This window comes from Engraulis encrasicolus, chromosome 4, assembly GCF_034702125.1.
Source record: "Engraulis encrasicolus isolate BLACKSEA-1 chromosome 4, IST_EnEncr_1.0, whole genome shotgun sequence".
NCBI classification, from domain to species: domain Eukaryota; kingdom Metazoa; phylum Chordata; class Actinopteri; order Clupeiformes; family Engraulidae; genus Engraulis; species Engraulis encrasicolus.
This window is the reverse complement of record NC_085860.1, coordinates 22,826,217-22,835,700: the sequence shown is the minus strand read 5'-3', so window position 1 is coordinate 22,835,700 and position 9,484 is coordinate 22,826,217.

Below are 9,484 nucleotides of genomic sequence, written 5' to 3'. Positions count from 1 at the left end.
ATTGCAGCATCAATACATCTCAATATTGAGTCGTATTCGTCTGCACTGCTGTGAGATTGGGCAGATATGCAGTCACCTTATCTTCTGTGATTTGTACACTGTGTGCCGATTGGTGCTCCCAGTTGTTTGGATAGCTTTTTGAAATAACACAGAAAATTCATGTGTTTCCATTCACATCCAGGATTTAATCAGGGCTTTGGAGGCTGGAAATTCCCTGCCAAAAAAAAAAAAAAGCATGATTACACACTTGCGAGAAGAATCCAGAGTTTCTGCTTACCCTAGTCTATCCACAAGTCTATTTTCTGCCATATCGTGATGGGGAGTGCCTAATAAACTATTTATTTTGGCCAACCAATTCTGAATCTTTCATCTGCCATCCTCCACCCCCTTTGCCCCATTCCTTTCCCCACCAAAAATATTTTTTAAAAATGTAAAAAGAAAGAAAAGAAAGAAAGACAAAAAAAAAAATCATTGACGCATGAGATGAATTTCAGGGGAACTTCTCACTCCTGCTTTCAAGAAAGCGAAACTAAAAACATGCGCTTAATGCAAAAAGCCATATCATCCACACCTTATTAAAATGCGAGGCTGTCAGAAGTCGGTTCCTTAACTGAGCCGGGCTGGCTGTGCCCGGGCCAAGCCAACTAAACCAAACCCTTTACAATCCTGCTGACTTAGAGAGAAAAAGTCACAATCATTTCAACATGTGCCTCGGCAAAGACAATGGCTCTCATTCGCTTTCCATCTTCATTTGTTGGCCTTTGATGTGTATTATTTCCTTGTTTGACTCCTCTTTGATGCCTTTTCGGTGTGCGTGGAACCATGTCTGCTGTTCGCTTCAGACAACAGAGTTATAGGGTTTTCTGGAAACTTACGAGGCTTTGTGCTGTTAGCAGTGTGTTAGTGGTCATTGGCTGGCTTTATATTTGCCATTGGCTGATTCTGGACACAGTTTCCCTCCTCACCACAGCAGATGAACACATCAAACGGGAGGGTAGCCCACACTGATGTCATACTGTACAACTGCAGTGCTCCCAGGGATGCTGTCCAAGCGCTTGGCACCATTAACGATCCCTGGTGTTTTCCCTCTTGCCCTTTTAGCAGGTCGTAATGCTAACAATGACCCCTGATACCGCTGCTCTTTTAAAACACAGCAGGCCACCACGCCACCATGTGCGGTGTGTGTGTACACCATGACATCCTTCCATGAGTGGAATGAACGGAGGAATTGATAGCGGTCAAGGGGCCAGGCGGAGGAGGTGAGGAGGGAGAGGCCTGATTTGATTGTCGTGTGGCCCACGCATGGCCGTTACTACCATTGAGGACATAGAGGTCATGTCCTCTGTATGTTTTTCAGTAATGTAACATTTATCTATGATGAAAATTGATATGTAATCAACAATGATAAATTCAGTCTGTATACGCCACCCCCATGTATCCTCAAGGCAGTGATTAATGAAAACAAACTTAAGAATTGACTGAAGAGTTTGAAGCATTCTAAATGTACGGTATGCAGTACAGCACGCAGTATTTGACATGGTATTTGAAAATGTCTGGATACGGACCTGGACCCACGACAGCAGCAGTGAGTGAGGGAGCGAGGGGTGGCTGTGAGGAATGCCACAGAGACAAGTCTGCGTAAAGTAAAGTCACGCTTCTGACACGTTCCATTGTTGTAGCGTTTCCTCCCCTCTAAAGCTGTAGCACTTCCCATGGTCACACCGGTGAGTATTGGCACCACACTTAGTTAAGAAAATAAATAAATAAACTCGGAGTAAGGATGGGGGTGAGTTGGGGGGGTGTGTGTGTGGGGGTCAGTCTTTCCATCTCAACATTACAGGGGAACAGGTTTTTGCTCTCGGAACTCGAATTGGGAATGATATATTAGCTCCAACACTTAGCAATAACAATGAAAGCAAGAGCAGAGCCGTGTCGATGGGCCAAGATCAACAGTAACACGCAGAGCCAAGTGGCACTGACAAGTGAGAATCAGTGGAGCAATATAAGACATGTTTTCAGAGGACACAAGAGAAGGCCTGGGAGACCCTGCTGGTATTTTACTTTGTAGACAGCTGACATAGTTGGCACCCTTTAGTCAAAAATTAAGCGAAACCCTTTCTTCCATTAATCAAAGGGAACATTTTAAATTAGCTCTCCTATGAAATCAGACAGAAGCCATGCTTTGTTTAAAAATGATTGCCCCCAAATCATTTTCATATCACGACACACGGGAGTATCTTGTCAGATCTCCACACTTTGTTAACCTTCTGAGAACTGTCCACATTAAGTCTCCAGGGAAAACATGAGATGAGGGGGAAAATAACATGCATTATCGAAATGTCAAACAGATAAGACCATAGAACAGGCTTCCCAAGCTGACGAGTCTTCCCCCACCACAGTTCTTTCAGAGGGAAAATGACTTGTGGAAAATTTAAAGGAATAATACAGTATTTCTATTCCCCTGCTAAACCACCCACCACCCTAATGTCGACTCTTTCAGGAGCCGACTTTTTCCCCACCTGTCACCATAAATGTTTATATAGAAAGTCCACAGGTATTTTACCACGCTGTAAATCTCTGTGGTATTCTGAAGTACAAGAAGCAGATGTGACATTTTTCATTGAACACTAAAATTCCTTTCTGGTTCAGACACCTCCTGCCATGTTGTCTCCGCTCTGCTAACCCTAAAATGGAAATTTGTAGTTAGAGAAGACAAAAAGAAATGTGAGTTTGCCTCATTGACACAGGACTGACAGGGTTTGTGTTGTGGACCTTCCCGAACTCTCACTTCAATTCATCCCACCTCACTGGCATGTTTATGTACAACCAAAAAAAGTCCTGACAAAGTATAGTAGGCCTATAGTACAATAATATTATTCCTCTCCATCTTCCAACAGGCTTTGGTGGTTTTTCATACTACTCAGGCAAGGTTGATCGTAGAATGTATTGGTTGTTAACCTAATTTTTATGCTCAGTCTTTTGATGAGTTGGCTTAATGAGTAGGTTATTCTTTATCTGTTGCTTTCAGAATGTATATCCTGTTGCTAAACGCATCCTTCAGTACTAGGCTCTGATCACAGCTACAGTATTATCAAGTCTATTTCATTTTAGCTGGCAGGAAATGATGGATATGTCTCATAACGACACTGGAGTGGTACTACATTAAACAAGCTGGACCTACAAACTTCACTGACCTTGGCCGCGTGGCTCGTAAGGCGGAAAGGAAATATTACCCACCAGACCCAAAGTAATGAGCAGAGGGGGCTTCAAGAAAAAAGCAAAAATATTTGAAGAACATGGGGAGCGAGAGAGAGCAACTTGTGCGACGCGACCGGTGGAGCACTGTTTAATCTGGCATGGCTTCAGGTTAATAAATCAATCAATTATTTATTGCGAGGTCTGTAAAGAATATAGTGTGACTGGAATTTCATTCTCACCTTGGACAGCATCTTGAGAAACCACCACGGCTTGGAAGATGTCCGGAAGAGCTGAGGGAAGGCCATGGCGAGATGAACTGGCTCAATACCAGTGGGTCCTACTCAGTACCTTTCATCCTCGCCTTTTGCTTGTGGCCTTGTGATGCGAGGCAAGACGTCATTCACAATAGAATTTTTTAAATCAATATCGATATCTTTCAAAAGCACAATTAAAAGGTCATGTTCTCATCTGCAATCAGGATGATGGAGAAAGTAAACCCCCCAAAAAGTTGCTTTCGGTAGGTTGCTAGCAGGGAAACTATTTCTCCATGGAGGCAGGATGTCAGTGAAGCACACTAGGTTACTAGCAAAAGGAGAGGATGGGAGGGACTAGATGGAGATGGACCCAACATGTGTCCAATCTGTTCAGCAGGAAGTGATGCCATGGAACACGATCAGACATGCCCAAGGATAACAGCAGGAAACCGCATGTTAACACATGGCATTAAACATCTGCTAGCAAGGTAGCAAGACAATTTAATGAATAATTAAAAACAGCAAAATGATGTGGTGTTTCCTGATTGCGGAAATTCATACAACAGAGAAATCTGACTGTCAGTAGTCTGCTTTGTGCAGCTTAAAATAATCTTTCTTTCTAAATCTTCTTTGCTTTTGTATCTGCAGAATCTTTTTTTCAAATATCGAGAAGATATATCGATGTCCTATCTAAAAGAGTCAGTGCCACACTTTTTTGCGATGCTTCGACTTTTTCCAGCAGTGTAGGAAAGTGTGTTTTACTTTTTTATTAATCCTCTCCAGATCGGTCTGGTAGTCTGCTTCACCTTGCCAGGGACAGCACAGGACAGGCCAAGGCAGGGCAGGACGTGACATCCCTCCAGAGCAGGGATGTCAAACTCAGGCCTGGGGGCCAAATCTGGTCCACTGAATCATTTTATTCGGCCCGCGAGATGTGTATTACATTTGGCCCACATATACATGAAATCTAATAAAGCACAGGATGTGCAGGCACATTTGAACTGCATATGATGGGAAAGAGTGTATGTGAAATGTAACTAGCCTATGCATACTACCGGTAAGTGCATGCATGCACAATGTTAGTCCTTTTTAGAAAAAGAAATATCAAGTTTGGCCCACGACTTTGTTCCAGATTTTGATTTTGTCCCTCAGGCAGTTCGAGTTTGACACCCCTTCGATAGAGCCAAGCAGAGGCAGCTCTCTGGGATGGTATGGGAAGGGAGCCCTGGGAGATGATTCACCACCAGGTTGTCTGCCCCCGTGCTACATTTTAATGGAGCTGCGGTGCTGGAACAGAGGAGGAGGCACCACAAGCCAGCAGGAAGCCCCATTCGTGTGCTGCAGTGTTTTCCTTGGTTCACCCCGCAGATGGATAGAGCACTGTACAAAAAGAGAGAGAGAGAAAGAGAAAAAAGAAAAAAACACCCTTCCCTCATCTGTCTCTCATCTGCCTACTGTAGGCCCTGTTGAGCTCATTAGAGGACTTGTCCATCCTCTCTCTCTCTCTCTCTCTCTCTCCCTCCCTCTCTCTCTCCCTCTCTGACTTTTGACTGCCATGAAGACTTTTTCTTCTTCTTTTTTGGCCTCTGCAAATATTCTGCAGTGCAAACTGCTGTGAATGGGTCTTGAGGTCATAGAAACTTCAGAACTCAGAACTTAGAGTCATTCTGCTCCTCTGATCGCTTCTACAATCTCATAAATCTACTCTTACATCATCTAGGGAAATAAATATACAGTAAATTAATAATTGCAAATGTTGCACATTACATATTCCAATTAGGCCTATATGTCTGCATCCACATTAGAAATCTCCTTCAAACAAACAAGCAATTACATTATTCAAATCCATTTCATATCACTGTTAGAGATTGTGGGCAAGCTATGGCTGAATGCTGAATGGACCGCTTTTATGTTTTCAAGTTTTCATGTAGGCTACTCAGCAGAAAACTTAAGGACTTAATGGATGGACACACAGGAGTGCACCATGCAGGCGTGCGGACACACACACACGCACGCACGCACGCACGCACGCACGCACGCATACACACACACACACACACACACACACACACACACACACACACACACACACACACACACACACACACACACACACACACACACACACACACACACACACACACACACACACACAGATGGTGGAAAAGGCTGTCATGCAAGGCATCAGCTATTTGCAGCAGTGTGGGGTTCAGTGACTTGCTCAAGGACACTTCAAACTTGTCAGAAATACATCAATCCAGTTACCTTAAAATAGCTTTCTGAACCCTCGTCTGATTTGTAAAGTATTTTGACTCAAAAGTAATTCAGAAACAGGCCCTGCCGTGGCCTAACAGTAGGGCACTGGGTTACTACGCCGTCGACCCAGGTCCGATTCGGCTGGCTTGGGTCATTTGCTGAACCTTCCCCATCTTTCGCTCCCTGCTCATTTCAGCCACAAAGACTCCAGAGAGAAGAATTAGTTTTAAATGATTTAATGTTAACATTGTTGACATAGAATTGACAGAAGGTAGATAGTCTTTGGCGTAGGTCCAATCATCAGTCCGGGTCTTGTGCCAGCAGATCCAGGAGAGCCTGCTGTAGCCGTGCAGCAGGAACTGGACCTTTAACCCCCCGGACAGGAAGACTGGACCAACCTGGTGGTGGTGGGGATGGTGGAGGAGATTTTGAACCAGCCGTACCTGAGCAAGTGAGAGAGGAGAGTTAGACACGTCACTATAAAGGAAATGGTGACCGCTGATTGGCTCTGCAAAATGCGCACGTGACTTTCGTCTTCCTGGCAGAACTGCCGCAAGCTCTATTTCCTGTCCCTCTGTAACTGTCCTGTCACAATAAAGACATAAAAAGACCAACAAACATAGAAAAAATATCAAATAATTTGAAAACATATGAAGAGTTCAGATGCAAAACCCCCTAAGTGCCTTTTCAGAAAATAATCTTAATTATTTTTTATTTAATACAAAGCTATCAAAATTCCATACTTTTTTATTTATTTATGTAATATAACTATTTATATGTATTATTAAGTATATGAATGTAAACCAAACCCACAACGGTGTTCTCTAAACATATTGAAGTGCAGGTCTTCAGGAATGGAGTTAGAGGGTTTTGCATCTGAACTCTTCATATATTGATTGTGCCAATACAATATAGTATTGATTACCTATTTTACTCCAAGTAGCCAAGATATGTGCTGCGTTAATGAATGGGATGAACAAATTTCCACTGTACAGATATGAACATTTTGACAGATGAAGTGAGTTTGAGGGAATAACCTCTCTGGTGTCTGTAAGGGAAAATATATTGTAATAAGAATACAACCTTGCAACAAACAAAAGAAAGTCTCACCTGTAGTATTACTCTTAAATGAAATCAATAACAGTCCTCTCGCACTCTCAAGTTTTGTGATCGTTCTTCCCATTGTATTAATTTATCATTGGATAACAGGAGCCTGTGCATCTAACCACACCATTACACTATTGTGTACCGCAGCAACCAAGAAATACTTGGCAAAAATAGTTGGAACTGTGATTGCAAAAAAAGTGTAAAGATCCAGATGTGTCAGACAAAAAAGGAGCATTATGGTCGAAATGTGGCAGTGGTGTGGTGGAATCTTTAAAAGGCTCAAATTTGGCTATTTGTGGTAACGTGTTTAATAGCAGATATGAGTCATTAAAGTAAAGAATTGAAGTGTTAACTATATCTACAAATACCTTTTTAAGAAAGACAGAAAGTGTGTGTGTGAGAGAGAGAGAGAGAGAAAGAGAAAGATAGAAGGAGAGTGAGAGTGAGTGAGAGAAAGGGGGGAGGTGTACAATTTCACTGCTGGTTAATTTTGAGCTTGGACGCCAACAGTTTTTTGCGCAGTTTTACAAAAGCCTTAAAATATTTTTTCTTAAAACAGAGCCTTGACATGATTGAAATAACACCTGTGATTCGTTTGGGCTCGCCGCATTCATCTTGACTGTACGGCTCTGGCCTCTCACCTCCTTGGAGGCTGCGCTTACTGACTTCTGTGCACCCTTTAACAGCACTCCCGAGAACAGGAAACCAAATAAGTAATAGAAAAATAACGTTCTCACTGCCCTTGTAACGACTCTGACATCAATTACGGCAAAACAAGATCGCAGGGTCGACATCTTAGTCACGAATTCCCCACTTGGATTTCCCCAACTGCTCCGTATATGTTTTAATGCTGTGCTATATAACTTTGAATACATAGCACAATGTCATTGTTCCATTCATTAGCCTGACATTTAGCCTTGTTTCTCCTCTCGGCTTTGTGAAAATTGTGCAAATAAAGATAGCTTCACAATGCTCACCGCTCTGCCATTGGAATGCTGTAATAGTCAACGAAAAGACTGTGTACTTTAACAATACATAATGACTTGGCCATTGCCAATTTGGTAACAGCAAAATTATAACAATGGGCTTGATTTAATGCATTTTAAATCAAGAAAGAGCACAGAACGGATGCCCACTTCCTCTGACGTAACCAAAGATTTTCTGCCTTTCCACCGTCTCTGACATAACTGCTCCAGGACTCTGGGAAGACAGAACCACTGAAAACCAGGCCCTGGCCCTGTAGTGTCTACGTCCATGGATCCGGCGAGATGGTCGTTTGGAAAACAGAGTCTACGCCTCTGTGTCCAGAGTGACTAGTGTGGAGGTGGCCTGTGGCAAACCCTCAGCTCTGTGGCTCTGCTCCACTCGGCTGCTATAGCTGTGCAATGGAAACCACATGTAGTCCCAGTGTTGGCCCGTGGGGAGCCTCACTCACAGCCAATAGGGCCTAATAGGACCTAATCGCTCTCGTTCCAGTGGAGGAGGTTAGATCATTCACTATAAGTCTACAATGGGCCCTCACTGCAATGGGACGACTTGGAGCTTGGAGCGTGGACCTTGCGTGTGTGTGGGATGGTCCCATTGCTGCCACTTGGCCTAATTAATTGCATCTGATAGGACCCTAGCTAATCTCAATTGGTTCCAGGCCGCTGTGCATATGCAGACCTACGGTATATTGGCAAAATGGGTGAAGGGCCGTTGGCAGGCAGTGTTTGGTTGAACGTCACTCCTGGCTTTATCGTCACCAGATCTGGCAACCCTCGGTTTGTTGTTCCTCATGCTTCCATATCAAAAGACCAGCTGAAAATCGAGCGTGTAATTAGCTTGTCTTGCGCAATCGAGCCTTGCGGATAAGGGGCTGATAAGCACAGGTCGTTGCAGCCTGGTTCACAGCTTCTGGCTCGGTTTGTTTCCATATACGGAGTAGGGGAACAAGTATGCGTTGAGACTTGGGCACCTACCATCTGTAATATAGAAGATGTATTAAATCCAGCTCACAAGATTACATGGTGTTTTTTCTGCCTTTGAAATATAATATCTCAGAGGCTTGGAGTGTAGCTGCTTGCTACAAAGGTTAAACATTACTGTTTTTACTGAATATGAAATACTGGAATATATTTAGCTACTTTGTAATACCACATGTCATGTGGAAAGGTGTGAAGGGCCAGGATATGGCAAATACTGCACGGCCACTGAATGCCATATGGCTTTTTCGCTCTCACGCTGTGCACATCTGAAGACAGAGAGCGAGAGTACACAGAGCATATTGTCTTCTTATTGGCTATCAGAGAATAATAAACAAAAAACAAGCATTTACATCTGCAACAACTTAGAGCCGACTTCAGGGTTCATTACAAATATCTCACACTGGTTGGGTGCAGCCATGAAACGTCTGCATTAGGCTTGGCTAAGATTGCCATCTTGTGGTGAAGAGTGTACTAGTGCACATTTTATTTATTCAGTGAGCGATGTGAGGACCTTGCCATGACTCCAGTACAAAACATATTATTATTCCATGTTTTTAAATGACAAACACATTTTGGCAAGCAGTATATACCTCCTCTTGTTAACATTGTGTTTTATTCAAGCATTCAGCTATTCATCCCCACCATGGCCTCTGCTCTCATCATCAACAGTCAAAAACCATCCCGTCCATTATTCTCCCCAGA